This window comes from Camellia sinensis, chromosome 5, assembly GCF_055761805.1.
Source record: "Camellia sinensis isolate YWXY chromosome 5, ASM5576180v1, whole genome shotgun sequence".
NCBI classification, from domain to species: Eukaryota; Viridiplantae; Streptophyta; class Magnoliopsida; order Ericales; family Theaceae; genus Camellia; species Camellia sinensis.
In genome coordinates, this window is record NC_138965.1 from 45714423 (window position 1) to 45731123 (window position 16701).

Here is a 16701-nt window from a genome sequence, read left to right on the forward strand (position 1 = left end):
GAAGAGGCAGACACGCGCATCATGCGCCGCTCGGCGTTCGACGACAACATGGGCGCACCTTTTGATGGCCCGTCTTTTGATGGCACGCCTTTTGATGGCACGCCTTTTTATGGATTGGGCACGCCTTTTGATGGCACGCCTTTTTTTGACAGATTGGGCACACCTTTTGAGGGTGCGACTTTTTAAGGGTCCGACAAGACTCAGTAAACTGTCCCGACATTGATTCCGATTAGCTCTTTCATGGGTCCGACAAGACTCTGTAAACTGTCCCGACATTGATTTCGGTTAGTTTCTACAAGGGTCCAGCAAGACTCCGTAAACTGTCACAACAACTGTCACAACATTGTCTGCTACAACGGTCCGACATGACCCCATAAACTGTCTTCTACATCGGTCCAACACGAGCCAGTGTCTTCTACATTAGTCTGCCATAAACATACAGTCTTCTCCAACGGTCTGACACGACCATACAGTGTCTCCTATCCATTTTTTATTTTTCAGATTATTTTCTTGTTTTGTTACTCTCTCCAAACTCAAGTTGGTTAGTTCCTATCCCCCTTGAGTTTGCGGGGGGCTGTTAAAACCTACCATCACCTACTCCACCTACTACACCTACCACCACCTACTACCACCTACTACACACCTACCACTACCACCTACTCCACTACATCTCCTATATAAGGAGCCCCTCACCATTTGTAATTTATAACATACATCAATCAATAATACAATTCTCTATTTCTTTTTATACATTGCATTTCTTACAGTTACCCATTGTTAACATAAGTAGATGCAAATTTTGCATTGCATTGTATTCATCCCACACTTGGAAATCACCTTTGATAATTAATTGTTTGCAGAAGATAGTGCCATTGCAAAGATACCTTTAACCTCAAACTTATACACATGATAAGCGTGATATGTGACATTAGGACTTCCTAGTAAATTTTAGAGACAATACAAACATGGAAAACCATACTGTTTGCATTTATCGCATCCTTAAAGGAGTGTTTTTCTTGAGGGTACTAATAGAGAAGACATCCAGTAAAATTAGTATAAACTTCTAGAGGGCGGGCCATGTTACATGGACTCAGGTACGGGTACGGGTGTCGGGTGTGTATCTAGATGTCGGACTTATTAAATTATAAATTTAAGGGTACGCGGATTTGGCAAAAATATGTTATATTTTTATATTTTTAATTAAGTTTGTGAGATAAAATAATATTATATGTAGTTTACAGTGTCAAAAAGACATTTATAGCAATTATACAACAATATGTACATACAATAATAGTGTCAAATACAATTATATAAAAATTGTCAGATGCAAAGTATTCGACACATATCTCATATCCGTGTCCGAGTGTTCGACACTGTAGTTGATTTATGTTGAAGAGTCATGTAACATATGTTCAAACCATGGAAACATCCTCTCCACATACAAGGGTAACCAGGTAAGACTGCATACATTTTACTCTCCCCAAACCCCAAAGTGGCGGGCACCTTGTGCATTGAGACTGCCCTTTTCTAGATACTTTCATCTTAGTCTCTTCTGCTGCAAACAAGCAACATCTGTATGAGACATATCATGCTCTACACATGCATCGTGGACCGTCCCATGGATAAGCAGGGACAGAGCAATAACACAAGGAGAAACACGCATGATTTTCATACCCAACAATTAAAAGATATATAAAACAGCAGCGGAAGTATACATATGTTACTATCAAACATAACATACCAAAACACTGACTTCGTATACACAACCTACTAACAAAGTCTCAGCTGAACCATTTGAGGTTAGCATCAGGAATACTGTTTCACCATTGTGATCTATCTAGGGCCAAGCAAATTGTATGCATACATACTCCAAACAAAAAAACAGGGGAAAAAAAGAAGTATGGATCGATCCCTATGGACATAGAAAAGCTAAGTATTTCTCAAAGAAAGAAAACCGTTTTGGTTTTAATTCTGGGGAAAGATAAGGAAAAATGGAAAAAACCTTTCTCAAGTTCCAAGCACTCACCTGAAACCATAGCATCTGATTCCAAAAAGAAGTAATCTGAAGACAGCTCCGGCTATAAAAAAATTTCTGCATATTCCAATTGGACTGAAAGCAGAAAACTAACTTATGATTTGAGAGGTCAAACAAATTACCTTCAAAAGACTCTTACTCACTGTATCCACAGTAAAAGACTGCATGAGTTAGCAGGAAAATAAAAGTTACCTGTTGAATATGAGAAGCTCCAGCACAATGTATTAAAATTCTATATCTTACAAGACTCTTAAGAGTCTGCAACACATGAGAACAAAGAAACAACCAAGTACTCTTCATATATCTTTGTGACAAGACCTGTTGCGCATTTGGTTAGACAGGCAACTTTCACACCTGCAGCCTGCTGATGACACTGCATAACTTTTAAAAAATAAATAAATAAATAAATAAGAGGAGATAAGGGCATGGTTATGAGTGACCATTCCTCTCCATATACCTCAATTTGGGCCTTTTAGAAAGGCTTCCACTGGGAGGTCTTTATCAGGCACCTGAGCCTTCCCAAAAGGAGGCTTAATCTTCCTTCGCTTCCTCTTGTCCTCACTGTCTGATTCATCCCCCTTCTCTCTATCTGCCTTGCTTGCTTCCCTTTCCAACTCCTCCCATGTTTTCCCTTCTTCTTCCTCCGAGACTTCTTCAGAGTCCTCTTCATCGTCATCCTCAGACTCCACCAATGACTTACTCTCATCATCCTCTTCCTCTGACACTGAGTCCGATTGCGCATCTGAGGGCTCATACCCTTTGTCAGACTCCTGCGAGTTGTCAGTATCTGAATCACTAACTTCCATGTTCAAGAATTCCCATCCACCATCCTCAATGAATTTTTCTGGGTCATCAGTGATTGTCTTCTGTATGGGTCGCCAGTTCAGATTTAGCCTGCTCTCATAATACTTGAGATCTATTGTGTCAAGCCACTCCATGATGCCATCTAAGCAGGTTGAAGGGATAGAGTCAGTCCAAAAGACATCCTGCTTAAAGTCCTTGAATACTATGGTCATGTCAAATTCTTCGGCCCAAGACCTACTCTCTCTATTTTAACTAAATCAATTTCATTTAAGGTGATTACCACATACGGTGTCTCTATGAGCTCAACTAGACAGCTTGAAGTTGGGACAATAAAAGCTGAAGCTTTGTGTGGTACACCATGGAAGCCAAGGTCTCTGAAGGGCTGGTCAAACTCCAAATCAAGTGCTTTGAATTGAGGTTGCCCCCATAGATCGTTCACCCAATTCACAAAGTTCTGGAAGTCCATGTTAATTTTGTTCTTCCTGTCCTCTCTCTGTTCTTCCTCAATCTCATCAGGGTCATAGGCAGATCTTTTTCCACCTCCAAGTGTCTGGACCACATCCATCACCTCAACATAGAACTGCACATCCTTTGGTTTCTTGTTTCCCACCATTATGTGGTTATGCAGATGAAAGTGCAGCAGAGTGATCATTTCCCTCTCTGCTGGCTGGAAGAATGCATGTTTGATGTTAGCAAACATAATTTCTGCACATTCATCTGACCTCGAAGTTGAATACCAAAACCCATTTGTGTAAGCTTCTAATGTACCAGTAAGCTTTCTCCCACGACCACCAAACACGGGACGGATCCATAGATCAGACAACCTTATTGGCTTAAATTTGGCCCCCTGCAAGTTGAAGTTTCTCCTGAGTAACTAAGGTTGCTCTCTCAACTTTCTCAGACTCTCTGGAAGCAACCTGCCTGCAGAGGGTTTTAATGAGCTGTACCACTTCACTTATGTGCCTTGGGTCCTTCGAGCAGAATGACACTTCCTTAATATAAATAGAACTATGAAATTTCAGGGAGTTTGTGTCTTGTGGATTGAAAGGGGTGCCCAGTACATTAAAGATGATTCGGATATAGCAAGAATGATTTGTGTCCTGCTGGCTAGACACACTTTTTACCACTGCAACATGGAAAGGGACCATGCTTCCATAAATTGGTAATAGGATGGCTTCATTCCTCTGGTCAATCTGAATCATCAAATCTCTTTGATTGTGTTAGTAAAAATTATGCTAACTCCCAATCGACAGGAATTAAACAACAATTTTGAGTAAACAATCAAACAAGTGCAATCAAGCGACTGTGTTTTTTTATTCAAATGCCTTGAAAGTACAAGGACTTCTTTGGAACAAAAGTTACAATCAGCAAGATCAAACAAAGTAAACAAAGCATACTAAAGATGATTTCAAGATGAAACCACCAATGTTGACAAAGATTACAAATTACAGAGAGAAACTACTCCTAGATTAAGATAATCTACTCCTAAGAATTAAGGTAGACTACTCCTAAAGATAAAGAGAAAGAAAAAACTATGATAAGCTTGATGATTTGTTGATTCCTCTTTCTGCTTGCATCTCTTTGTCTATTTATAATCAACACCCAAAGCTTCTTTCATCAAGAACTGCTAGGCAGTTTCTCCTCCAATATAACCACGATTGCCACTTCCTCCATAAAGCCATGTTTGCCACCTTATGCATGCTCCACTACTCCTCTTTGGAACCAACATTCCATCACGTTGCTATTTTCCTCTATTCTTGTCATGATCAACTAATTGAATACATTTTGCACTAAACAAAAATAACAATAAATATAAATATAAATATATGTGGCCATAACTTTGTATTAAAAATAATCTATGGTTCAAATCAACAGATCAAAATTCACAGGCCACAATTAATAAAATTAGATTTGGCCATAGTTGACAAGGTATAATCAATTAAACTAAATTTGGCCATAGTAGACAAGCCACGATCGACAGAAAAACAATTTATGGTTCACTGCCTTTTCTTTCTAAGGCAAGGTTGAACTTCACAAGCACTGCTATGTGTTCCTTATGAATTGTTGACCCATATCGACAGGCCATCTTGCCATTTACAAGCACTAAATGCCTTCTGAAATTGGCCTATCATTCAACTGCATGTAACTGATCCACTGATTGCCTTCAACACATTGCACATACTTTGGCCCTGGAAGTAAAACATCTTCAAGCTTCTTTGCCACATGTCATAAGCAACTTTTCACTCCTTGTCGACAGAAGAATTACAAAAATGAGTGCAAACAATGCCCCCTAACTCTTTAAGAATGAGACTTACTTGAATTCTTGAAGAGTTATAAAATCAAAATTAAATTGATGGCTGCCCTTTCAACAAACAAACATATATAAAATATATGCCTTGGGCCAAGAAGTCTAACGGTCAAAGACCATACATATTCCTAAGTAGACAATATATATATTTTATATTACTTCTTTGTTTAAACTGCTGAATGTATATATTTTCCAAACAATATTGGTTCATTAAACCTTTTATTAGAACCAAGTTTTGGTTTGATCCACATATCCAAAAAAGATTTTGAATAACAAAAGCCATAAATGGCTTTAAAAACTCATACATTTTGACATCTTGAACAATGTCAAAAAATTTAAATTCATGAACATATGGTTGTTCATCATTTTCAGCCATATTTGGCTTAAGATCACACTTCTTTGTTTCACAAATTAATGGGTTAGAAACATTTTTTGAAAATCTAGAAAATATTTCTTCTTTATGAAATTGCCCCTTGCCATAGAATTCTTATACTCATGGCCTTTTGTTTTTTCACCCATAACAACTGATGAATTAACTTTTTCATCATTCACAACCTTTAAAGGCATAGGAAGAACAACTAAAAAGTCACAAATTTTGGCTTCTGTAAGAATTTTCAATGTTTCTCTCCATTGATGAATTTCGATCTCAAAATGGGCAATTTGCCCACCAAGTTGACCAATCATTTTATCAAAATAACTTCGTGTTTCTAACCTCAAATAATATGGCAATGGCGCTATTGTTTGAAATTCTTGCCAGCCAAGATAATCAATCTTTTTATGTAAATATAAAATTTCATTCTCACGCTAACACATTTCATCTTCACAAAACCAAATCAATTCATCTATTTGTCCTGACACATCATTCCATGAAAATCCACTTATTGGAACATCATGTGACTGTGTTTTATTTTCCATGCCATATTTCAGGTCTTCTTGTACTTCATCTTGCCTTCAAATTCTTGTCATCATTCCAAATTAGGAAGATGTCCCACCGGGTGTGCCAAAAATTGTTAATAAAAATTATGCTAAGAATTAAACAACAATTTTGACTAAACAATCAAACAAGAGCAATCAAGCGATTGTGTTTTTTATTCAAATGCCTTGAAAGTACAAGGACTTCTTTGGAACAAAAGTTACAATCAGCAAGATCAAACAAAGTAAACAAAGTAAACTAAAGATGATTTCAAGATGAAACCACCAATGTTTACAAAGATTACAAATTACAGAGAGAAACTGCTCCTAAATTAAGATAATCTACTCCTAAGAATTAAGGTAAGACTACTGCTAAAGATAAAGAGAAAGAAAAAACTATGATAAGCTTGATGATTAGTTGATGCCTCTTTTTGCTTGCATCTCTTTGTCTATTTATAATCAACACCCAAAGCTTCTTTCGGCAAGAACTACTAGGCAGCTTCTCCTCCAATATAGCCACGTTTGCCACTTCCTTCATAAAGCCATGTTTGCCACCTCATGCATGCTCCACTACTCCTCTTTGGAACCAACATTCCATCACGTTGCTATTTTCCTCAATTCATGTCATGATCAACTAATTGATTACATTCTGCACTAAACAAAAATAACAATAAATATAAATATATGTGGCCATAACTTTATATTAAAAATAATCTATGGTTCAAATCAATAGATCAAAATTCACAAGCCACAATTAATAAAATTAGATTTGGCCATAGTTGACAAGCCACAATCAAATTTGGCCATAGTCGACAGGCCACAATCGACAGAAAAACAATTTATGGTTCACTACCTTTTCTTTCTAAGGCAAGGCTGAACTTCACAAGCACTGCTATGTGTTCCTCATGAATTGTTGACCCATATCGATAGGTCATCTTGCCATTTAGAAGAACTAAATGCCTTCTGAAAATTGGCCCATCATTCAACTGCATGTAACTGATCCACTGGTGAATGTCTTCAGCACATTGCACATACTTTGGCCCTGGAAGTAAAACATCTTCAAGCTTCTTTGCCACATGTCATAAACAACTTTTCACTCCCTATCGACAGAAGAATTACAAAAATGGGTGCAAACAAGTTGGTAGATCATTAAAATTCTTGTATGCAATCAATTCACTAGATGGTTTCACAGGACCACAATTATCCATCATCCCAGAAACCCCACCGGCAAGCCTCCTTGTAGTTTCTTCATTCTTCTGCTGGGTAAGTTCTGCTTGGTTGCTGCCTTCGTTGTTTCTCCTTTGACATCTCATGGTTGACTGACCTGAGGGTTGCCTTTGATGGCAATCACTTGGATCAATTAGCTTCAGCTTTAACTTTTGGCTGTTCTTCTTCTTCTTCATCCTCAATGAATGAGTATGCCACATTCTTCACAGCTTTAGAACTCATTGTTGTCACCACTTCCGGACTATTTTCACCAACAATAACTGTGCCAGAAAGCAGAAAAGAAAATTTTTGGGTCTTTGGGTTCTTTGTCTCAGCCTGCAAGTTCTGAAAACCAAATAACACATTAAAAACCATGCCTGGTTTCAATACCCGATCATTCTTTCTGTTAAGACTAAGCTCAGACTCTTGAAACTCAAGTCCAATTCCAGTCCCTGCAGACTTTGTCAAGTTTGCGATCAATTCAGGTGCATCCTTCTCAACTACTGAGAGGGCTACTTCGTATGCAGCACCAGCCTTGTTTCCAGATTTCAAAGCACTGATTGCTGCATCATGGGCCTTGAGAAGAACCTCATATGCCTTGCTCTGCCAAGCATTTGCATCAATCAAAAAAGTTCGGGCAACATTTGAGCAGTAGCTGTTGTAACGGGATCCAATAGCACATATGATCACACTAGTAGAGTCATAGTAAAGGTTCTCATTGTTGCTGGAAGCACTTGGTTTGAGATCAAACTCTTCACTCTGAAAATTAGGAGGGTAACAAATATCAATATTTTTTTCATTCAGCTTCACCTTAATTTTGCAGGTTCAAGAATGACCTTTTCTGTGTCATCCATCAATGAAGAATGAGAAACCTTCTTCACCTCATCAACAACTTTTTCAAGCATTGGGACCACAAAATGCTTCATCACTGACGAAGTTAAGTATGCAGCTTTCTTCACATTTGTAATCTCATCAATGTCCTTCACAGCAAATAGGTCTGAAAATCTATTTGTAATGTCACTGAGCTAGAAATTTGCATCAGCCCACATCTCCAGAAGATTCCTTTCAGTAATCTCTCTTGCTATATATCCAACTACAGGGGTATCATGAGCATCCAATTTTGACTGAGCACACACAGCACGAAATATGCTATCCATTAATGCAGTTCCATCATCATTTTTGGTCTTTACATGCATCACAACTTCTGCATCGACAACCTCCTTAGCAGTCTTCTTCACAACTTCAAGTAAAGAAGCCTTCTTCTAGCTACACAAGAAATGGATTTGCTTCTTCATGAATACCATAATTGTATCAAGGAACTCATAACCAACCAACCACACATTCAGAGCTGATGATTTCAAATACTGCAAGTCTTCAGATGACGGAGGCGTTGCAATTGCAAGAACTTCAGAAGCACCCCACAGATCATTATGTTAGCATGAGTTGTAAAATGAGAGTGAGTGTGGCATGAGTTGTAAAGCAAGTGTGCATGTGGCATGAATTGTAAAGCAAGAGTGCATGTGGCATGAGTTGTAAAGAAAAGTGATTGCAGGGATTGTCTAGAATAAACTCTGTATGATAGTCTATATATATTGTATTTCATAGAAAAAATGAATAAGAGCTATACAGTTGTTCCATGTCTCTACATGGTATCAGAGCAGAGATCCTAGGCTTTCTGCTTCACACTTTACACCTTCACCAGACCTAGCCAACTATGGCAACTCCATCCACAGACCAAACATCCATTACCAACCCAACCCTAGAAGACCTAACATCCAGAATGACAGATTTACTGTCCCAGACCCTGACTCAGAACCAGGCACCAACCCATGAAATTTTCGCTGCACCGATCGGCATCAAGTTGGATGGCACCAACTATGCTCTGTGGTCCCAAGTTTTGGAGATGTATATCTCCGGCAAGGATAAACTTGGATACATCAATGGAGATCTCCAGCAGCCCCAACAAACTGACCCAACTTGGCAAAAATGGCGGACTGAAAATTCGATTGTGAAAGGGTGGTTAATTAACTCCATGGAACCAAGCATGATTGGTAATTTCATTCGATTCCCAACGGCAAAAGCAGTGTGGGATGCCATTGCCACAACTTTTTTTGATGGCACAGACACATCGCAGGTTTATGATCTCAAGAAATGGGTGACCAAGATGCGACAGGGCGGTGGGCAAATTGAAACCTATTACAATGGCCTTCAGGCCTTATGGAGGGAGATCGATTTCCGACGCCCCAATCCGATGGTCTGTCCCAATGATATTCAGAAATTTACTTCCATTCTACAAGAGGATCGAGTGTATACCTTTCTTGATGGCTTAGACGATCGGCTTGACAAGGTTCGTAGCGACGTACTCCTCATGAACCCATTCCCCTCAGTCGAACAGGCATATGCCTATGTTCGCCGTGAAGATTCACGACAGTCCGTGATGATGGTCAGCACAGATGGACAGGTTGGCGCTGCTATGGCATCTCGAGGAGGAACCCGCTCCAATCCGCAGCCTCTGAAACAGCAGCTATCGATGGTCCTAACTGGGAAATCTGCAGCTGGAACTCGGCCTGCAGCTGGAACTCGGTCTAGTGCAGTGCTGCCCAAATCTGGTTTGTCTTCTTCCAGCCGTAGCTCTGGGCAGCCATCTACTGAAGGTCATGGATGTACTTATTGTGGCAAGCCCAAACACACCCGTGAGACCTGTTTTAAATTACATGGGTTTCCAGAATGGTGGGATGAGTTCAAAGCCCGGAAACAAAGTGAAAGTGAAGCTGCTGTCAACAGTGTTTCGGGACGGGCTGCTTTAGCACATGCGGATCCCGAGTTGTCTCTTCTAACGTCCACAAGTACTTCTCATCTCCTAGATGGCTCTACCCCTTTCAATGTTTCAGGTAACTGTGGTTACGCTTTATTTAATTCCACTCCGGATGCCTTTAATGGTTGGATACTTGATTCGGGAGCCACCGATCATATGACGTTTGATCCCAATGACTTTACTTCTATTACTCAACCAAAACGGGTAAATATTGCTAATGCCAATGGGGTCACTTATCCGGTTACAGGAGTCGGCACTGTTTCTCTCTTTTCCTCACTCTCATTGTCAAACACTTTACTTGTTCTATCCCTATCAAGTAAATTAATATATGTGGGACAAGCTACTGAAGAATTCAATTGTTGTGCACTAATATATCCCAAGTTTTGTTTTCTTCAGAATATTCTCACCAAGGAGATCATTGGTCATGGTACTAAGAGGGGGGGGGGGCTATATGTTATGGATGATTTCAGTCCCGGCCAAGCTCATCATGTACAACAAGTGCCCAATGTGAAACGTCAACAGATTTGGCTTTGGCATCGTCGCTTGGGGCATCCATCCTTTAGCTACTTAAAGCATTTGTTACCCGATTTATTTTCTGCCATTAGTGAGTCTGATTTTAAATGTGACACTTTCATTTTGGCCAAGAGTCACCGTGTGCCTTATCCTTTGAGTTTGAATAAAAGCAATGTTCCATTTACTTTGGTATACTCCGATGTTTGGGGACCTTCTCCAGTTTTAACTCTTTCCGGGATTCGTTGGTTTGTGACCTTTGTGGATGACTGTACTCGCATGACTTGGGTTTATTTGTTGAAACATAAGAATGACGTATTTCCTCTTTTCCAGTCCTTCCATGCCATGATTCAGACTCAATTCTCTGCCAAGCTTCAGATTCTCCGCTCCGATAATGGTGGCGAATATATGAATGATGCATTCAAGAGTTATTTTAACACTCGTGGTCTCATTCATGAGACCAGTTGCTCTGCCACTCCTCAACAGAATGGTGTGGCGGAACGAAAAAACCGACATATCTTGGAGACTGCTCGGGCCCTTTTGATTGGTGCCCATGCCCCTCGTAGTTATTGGGCCGATGCCATTGTTACAGCAGTTTATTTGTTGAATCGCATGTCTTCCAAAGTCTTGGACTTTCAGACACTGCTTCAGGCTCTCTCATGCCATGGCTCTTTACTCTCTGTCCTGATGCTCCCACCTCGGATATTTGGGTGTGTTGCTTTCGTACATCTCCCGAAACCTCAACGTACTAAGCTTGATCCTTGTGCTCTACGTTGTTTTTTTCTGGGCTATGCAACGCATCAAAAAGGGTATCGATGTTATCATCCCCTCACCCGACATACTTATGTTACCATGGATGTCACATTTCTCGAGTCTGAGTTCTTTTTCCCTAACCCCATGACCGATTCTCCTCTTGTGGGGGCGATACGACATAATGAAGTGCAGAATTGGGCTATTTTCGATTTCCTAGCAATGGGGACAGAAGTAGCTTATCCTGAGCCTACCTCAGCTTCTACCACTACTACAGCTGCCGCTCCTACTGATGTATCAGGAAAGACAGCTGACCCTGGAATGGAAATCATAACTACACCAGCTTGTATGGCTGATTGTAGAGAAGAACCTGGTAGAAGTCTCGACGATGAAGACCCCCCTCATCAACCTCTAATACCCGAGACTGATCAATCTCTTGAGAATATTCGTAAGGTAACTACTCCTCTTCCTGATAATGCTTGTGATACTTCTGTTGGTTATCAATTACCTTTAAGGCATAACCGTGGAAAACCACCAGACCGATACTCTCCAGATCATGTGAGTAAGAAATCCACGTATCCGATTGCCAACCATGTCTCATCTCAGAGGTTATCAGATTCACTCAAAACATTTGTACACCAGTTGTCTGTTGATCATATTCCTAACTAAGTACCCGAAGCCTTGAGTGATCCGAAATGGATGCATGCTATACAAGAGGAAATGGCGGCTCTTCAGAAAAATCAGACATGAACACTTATTCCTCTGCCGAAAGGGAAGAAGACTGTCGGATGCAAATGGGTCTTTTCTATCAAACACAAGGCTGACGGATCTATTGAGAGGTATAAGGCAAGACTTGTGGCGAAGGGGTACACACAGACTTGTGGCATAGATTATCATGAGACGTTCTCTCCAGTGGCGAAGCTGAACACAGTCAGGGTATTATTGTCTCTTGCAGCTAATCTAGATTGGCCACTGCATCAGTTTGACGTACGAAATGCCTTCCTTCATGGTGATCTCAAGGAGGAAGTATATATGGATGTTCCACCTGGATTTTCATCTTCTCAAAATGGAGTCGTATGTAAACTGAATAAGGCACTATACGGCTTGAAGCAATCTCCCCGTGCATGGTTTGGACGGTTTAGCATGGCTATGCGACAATGTGGTTTCAAGCAGAGCAATTCAGATCATACACTATTCCTAAAACACTACAAGGGAAAGATAACAGCATTGATTATTTATGTTGATGATATGATAATTACTGGAGATGACGTTGGGGGGATTTCTAAACTCCAAGAATATTTGGCAACCGAATTTGAAATGAAAAATTTGGGTGGGTTGATGTATTTTTTGGGAATTGAGGTGGCTCGGTCAAAGCAGGGCATCTTTCTATCCCAAAGAAAGTATGTGTTGGATTTACTCGCAGAAACTGGAATACTTGATTGTAAGGCTGAGGACACTCCAATTGTTCAGAATCATCACCTAGGAGAGTATTCTGATCAGCTACCTACGAATAAAGAGAGGTATCAAAGGATAGTTGGAAGACTAATCTATTTGACATATACTCAACCGGATATCACATATGCTGTGAGCGTTGTAAGTCAATTCATGCACTGTCCTAGAAAAGATCATATGAATGCAGTTGTTCGAATACTTCGATACTTGAAATCAGCCCCAGGGAAAGGACTTATGTTCTCTAAGAATAATTATCTAAATATTGGTGGTTACACAGATGCAGATTGGGCAGGCAACAATACTGACAGAAGATCTACTTCGGGATATTTCACCTTTGTAGGAGGAAACCTTGTTACTTGGAGGAGTAAGAAACAAAAGGTCGTGGCTCTTTCTAGTGCAGAAGCTGAGTTCAGAGCGATGAATAAGGGACTTTGCGAACTCCTTTGGTTAAGGAAGTTACTTACAGAATTTGGTTTCCCACCTGCTTCAGCAATGGAGTTATTTTGTGACAACAAAGCAGCCATTAGTATTGCTCACAATCCGGTCCAACATGATCGTACAAAGCATGTTGAAGTGGATCGACATTTCATCAAGGAAAAGCTCGAGACTGGGATAGTTCAGTTTCCGTTTGTTAAATCAGGAGATCAACTGGCAGACATGCTAACTAAAGGCGTGTCAAGTAAAATGTTCTACAACTCACTCAACAAGTTGGGCATTGGCGACATCTTTGCACCAACTTGAGGGGGAGTGTTGGCATGAGTTGTAAAATGAGAGTGAGTGTGGCATGAGTTGTAAAGCAAGTGTGCATGTGGCATGAATTGTAAAGCAAGAGTGCATGTGGCAAGAGTTGTAAAGAAAAGTGATTGCAGGGATTGTCTAGAATAAACTCTGTATGATAGTCTATATATATTGTATTTCATAGAAAAAATGAATAAGAGCTATACAGTTGTTCCATGTCTCTACACATTATTGTATTCATTCCAATGTGAATATAACATTTTTAACCGCTTCCCGAAGGTAACCAGATTGATGGAGTAAGCACTGGCCCCTCTTGATGCTTTGCCATTAGTAGTTTTTGCATTACCATTTCAGTGTTCAGCCATTGAAAATGGTATAGGTATAGTACTTGAATCCTTGATGATTTAGCAGTTTGAGTTTTCCAGTAAGCATGAACTGTTAGAAATAACAAATAATTATCAGTTCCCTGCATTCTTTCCATATGGAAATAGGTTGACATGAATTGAATTCATTTTGGGTTAGATTTAGAAATCAGTGATTAAATTAATAAAATTAAAAATTTCTAAAAAGTTCCGGACTGAATCATAATCAAATCATTAGCACAGCATTCAATGCTAATCTAGTGGAAAAATTCATTTTCTTTGTTTCAGGGTATAACAACTTTTGATGTCAGAATGATTCCATCCACTAAAAAACTCCATGAACAAAAACAGTCAAAGCATTCAGAATAATAGATAACACAAAAATAATAAAGCACGTGACACATACAAATGACATATATGCTAAGAAGAATGGACACGAACACGTGACACGATACGAATATGACAATAACACGCCGACATGACAATTCTCAAAAAATACTAAACACGACACGTGAGGGACACACACAAAATATATAATTTTATATATTTATTATATGTCATTTATATGAATTTATCATTCTAAGACAATAAATAAATACAATACAACACTAATTTCTATAAATTGATTTTAATTTTCTTTTATCATTTTATTCTAAGTTATTTTGTTCAAACTTATAATTAGTTCTGTGTGTGTTTAATCAATGGATGCGCGTGCCCTCCAAGTGTCCAAAGAGTGTCCGAGTCTAAATTCATTTTTAAAAAATATGACACGTTTGAATGAGTGTCAGACATGTCAGGAAAGTGTCCGACAAGTGTTGGTGTATGACACGGACACGACACCAACATGCCACCCTTTTAGAAGTGTCCGTACTTCTTAGCATATATGCATATATATTTATATATATAATATTGTTGTTATTTTTATAAGAACAATAACAAAATAAGAACATAAATGAGCTGCCAAATGACCTTATATTTTATTGACTAGAAAGTGCTTTATATACATGAGAAATATAACGGAAATGCATAACAAATTGCAAAGAAATAGCATCACAAGCCCATGAATACATGAGCTTATCTTCTAGTTTCCCATTTTCTAGTAACAACTACTTTGAAGCTTTCAAACATTTTGACTTATTCAAAAATACTCCAGCAACTTTATTTCAGCAATCTTCGAATATCTTAGCAGCCTACTCAACATGACACATCAGCAGCTGAGTCATCTTCTCAACACTCCTCCTTGGATCAGCGGCTACTCATTCCTAATTTTTCTCTAAGGAATTCAAACCTGGCTTTAGAAAGTGATTTTGTTAGAATATCAGCAACCTGATTTTCTATTTTGCAATGGAGCAACAGTACTTCTCCTTCTTTCTGTACTTCCCTGAGAAAGTAAAGTTTAATCTTAAAATGCTTTGTTTTCCCATGGAAAACTAGATTGTTAGATATAGATATAGCAGCTTGGTTATCAACAAAGATTTGTGTGGACTCCTCATGTTCCATATGCAGATCTGTTAACAATTTCCTAAAGCATAGGGCTTGGTTTACGGCTGCTGTAGCAGCCACATATTCAGCTTCAGCAGTGCTTTGTGCAATAATCTCTTGTTTCCTTGAACACCAGGAGAACATGCCTGATCCAAAACTAAAGCAAAAACCGGTTGTACTTCTCATATCATCAATAGAACCTCCTCAATCACTATCAGAGAAGCCATGAAACTTAAAATCTGAACAATGAGTGAACTTTATGCCATAATTGACAGTGCCTTTGATATACCTCAAAATCCTCTTTGCAGCTCGAAAATGCACCTCACTTGCACAATGCATAAACCTCGAAAGCAAACTCACAACATGCATTATATCAGGTCGGGTTGCTGTAAGATACATTAAGCAACCAATCAAACTCCTGTGCAAACCTTCATCAACCTTATCAGCTCCATCATCCTTGCTGAATTTCTCTTTCTGATTCATAGGAGTTAATATAGCTTTGCAGTCTTCCATGTGAAACTTTTTGAGGATCTCCTTTGCATACTTTTGTTGGCAGATAAAGACTTTACTTCCATTCCCAGAAAGTAGGACATCAAGCCCAAATCTGTCATCTCAAACACCTTAAGCATCTCTACTTTAAATTCCTTTATAAGCTCCTCATTGCTCCTTGTTATAAGCAAGTCATCAACATAAACAGACACAACAATTAAGTCAGTAGCCTCCTTCATGTACAGAGTAAATTCACTTAGGCTTTTTACAAAGCCTAGGCTTAATAATTGGTTATCTATCCTGCTGTACTAGGCCCTTGGTGCCTGTTTAAGACCATACAATGCCTTTTTCAGCAAATACACTTGATTTCCTCCTGCAATAAACCTGGCTGCTCTACATATATTTCCTCCTGCAAAAAACCATTCAAAAAAGTTGATTTAACATCTAGCTGATAGACCTTCCAGCCTTTTTGTGTTGGAATTGCTAGCAGCAACCTTATTGTATCTAACCTTGCCATAGGTGTAAAGGTCTCAAAGAAATCAACACCGTAGATTCGAGCATAACCCTTCACCACTACTAGCCTTGCTTTATACTTGTTAACTAATCCATCTGCATTTAACTTGATTCTAAACACCCATTTAACTCCTATAATCTTCCTATTTTGAGGTTTTTCCATAAGCGCCCAAGTGTGATTTTTCTCTATCATTCTCATCTCCTCTTTCATAGCTTCCATCCATTTCTGATCCTTTTTAGCTTCTTCAAATCCTGCAGGCTCCGTTACAGCAACATTGCATCTTTGATAAATGTCAGAAAGCAGTCTTGTTCCCCTGACTGGTGG

At 39.2% G+C, this 16701-nt stretch overlaps 1 pseudogene; it reads right to left on the bottom strand.

The window, feature by feature from the left end:
* Window positions 1-462: 462 nt before the first annotated feature.
* Window positions 463-13895, bottom strand: LOC145790604 (FACT complex subunit SPT16-like; annotated as a pseudogene).
* Window positions 13896-16701: the final 2806 nt, after the last annotated feature.